Source organism: Ceratotherium simum, chromosome 4 (genome assembly GCF_057802395.1).
Source record: "Ceratotherium simum simum isolate JZ-2026a chromosome 4, ASM5780239v1, whole genome shotgun sequence".
Taxonomy (NCBI): Eukaryota; Metazoa; Chordata; class Mammalia; order Perissodactyla; family Rhinocerotidae; genus Ceratotherium; species Ceratotherium simum.
This window is the reverse complement of record NC_141903.1, coordinates 78,164,901-78,166,911: the sequence shown is the minus strand read 5'-3', so window position 1 is coordinate 78,166,911 and position 2,011 is coordinate 78,164,901.

Below are 2,011 nucleotides of genomic sequence, written 5' to 3'. Positions count from 1 at the left end.
CCACCCAAGAACTAGCCCTCAGGCAACTTGTGGGCCTGCATAGATTGGTGACTGGATTCTCTGCAGCCTGGCAACTGAGCCAACTTCAGTGGGGCAGGGCGTGCACAAGGAGCGGGTGGATAGTGTGGGGCGGTGGTGGAGTGTGTGGGGCTCCCGCTGTGGAGAGACTGGGTCCACTTCGGTGGGTCGGGGCACACTCACGGGGCAGGACTGTGTTGACTGTGTGTGTGGACAGGAGGGTGGCAGGGCTTGTCAGCTGCAGAAGACTTCTGCTTCTCAAAGACCCACATAGGGGGTTTGCCCCACCTTCCAAAGTCTGAAACAACTGGGTGCTCCCGAGCCTGAGGCCAGCCCCACCCAGCTGCAATCCTCAGAGAGCTGACAAGAGACATAAAGGCTGGAGGCTTATAGCAATTGTAAGGCCCTGAGTCTAACAACCTGCCACGCTAGGGGCCTACTCACTTAAAAGAAATACTGCAACACAAATGTGGTATTAGAACTTGCAGCCAAGTGTGCTGGGGCTCCCCACGGCTGATAAAGAGACTGAAGGGCCCACAACAACTACAAGCAGCTGAGCATTACAACAGCTGGCCAGGAGCATAACTCAGCCTCCCTGGGTGCCTACAGGGAGAGGAAACAGGCCACAACAGAAGGACACACATAGCCCACATAGGGGTCACCCCTAGAACATTGAGAACTGAGGGAAGCACACTGCAGGCCCCCTAAGGCATCACTTACATAAGGTCACCTATCCAAGAGCAGGAGATGTAGCTGACCTACCTAATACATAGACACAAGCACAGGGAAAGAGGCAAAATGAGGAGGCAAAGGAATACATTCCAAGTAAGGGAACAGGACAAAACCCCAGAAAAGGAACTAAGTGAAACAGAAATGAGCAACCTACTTGACAGAGAGTTCAAACAAAGAGCGTTAAGGATGTTCACTGATCTGAGGAGAAGAATAGATGAACTCAGTGAGAATGTCAACAAAGAAATGGAAGATATAAAAAAGAACCAATCAGAAATGAAGAATACAATACTGGAAATGAAAAATTCATTAGAGGGACTCAAAAGCAGAGTAGAGGATACAGAAGAACGGATCTGCGAGCTGGACGAAAGACTAGAGGAAATTACCAAAGCTGAACAGGTAAAAGAGAAAAGAATTAAAAAGAGTGAAGACAGTCTAAGGGACATCTGGGACAACATCAAGCGCACTAACATCCATGTTATAGGTGTCCCCTAAGGAGAAGAGCGAGACAAGGGGGCAGAGAATCTATTTCAAGAAATAATAGATGAAAACTTCCATAACCTAAGGAAGGAAACAGACATCCAGGTACAGGAATCACAGAGAGCCCCAAACAAGATAAACCCAAAGAGGCCCACACCAAGACACATCATAATCAAAATGTCCAGAATTAAAGATAAAGAGAGAATCACAAAAGCCGCAAGAGAAAGTGCAGTTACATACAAAGGAAACCCCATAAGGCTATCAGCTGACTTCTCAGCAAAAACCTTACAGGCTAGAAGAGAATGGCACTATATATTTAAAGTGCTAAAAGGAAAAAACTTACAGCCAAGAATATTCTACCCAGCAAGGTTATCATTCAAAATGGAAGGAGAGATTAAAAATTTCCCAGACAAGCAAAAATTAAAGGAGTTTGTCACCAAGAAACCAGTGCTACAAGAAATGTTAAAGGGACTGATTTAAGGGGAAAAGAGAAGACCACAAATAGGAAAAATTATCTATTTCCATGATAAGAGGGTAATGGAAACAAATGCACAAAAAAGAGGTTAGATATGATATCAAAAACATAAAATGAGGGAGGAGGGGAGTTAAAGAGTAGAGCTTTCAGACAGAGGTCAAACTAAAGAGACCATCAATTCTGTATAGAAGGAGAAAGGAACAGAGAAGGACTACTAAAACACCCAGGGGAAAAAAAAGTTAAAAAATGGCAGTAAGTACATACTTATCAATAGCTACTTTAAACGTCAATGGACTAAATGCTCCAATT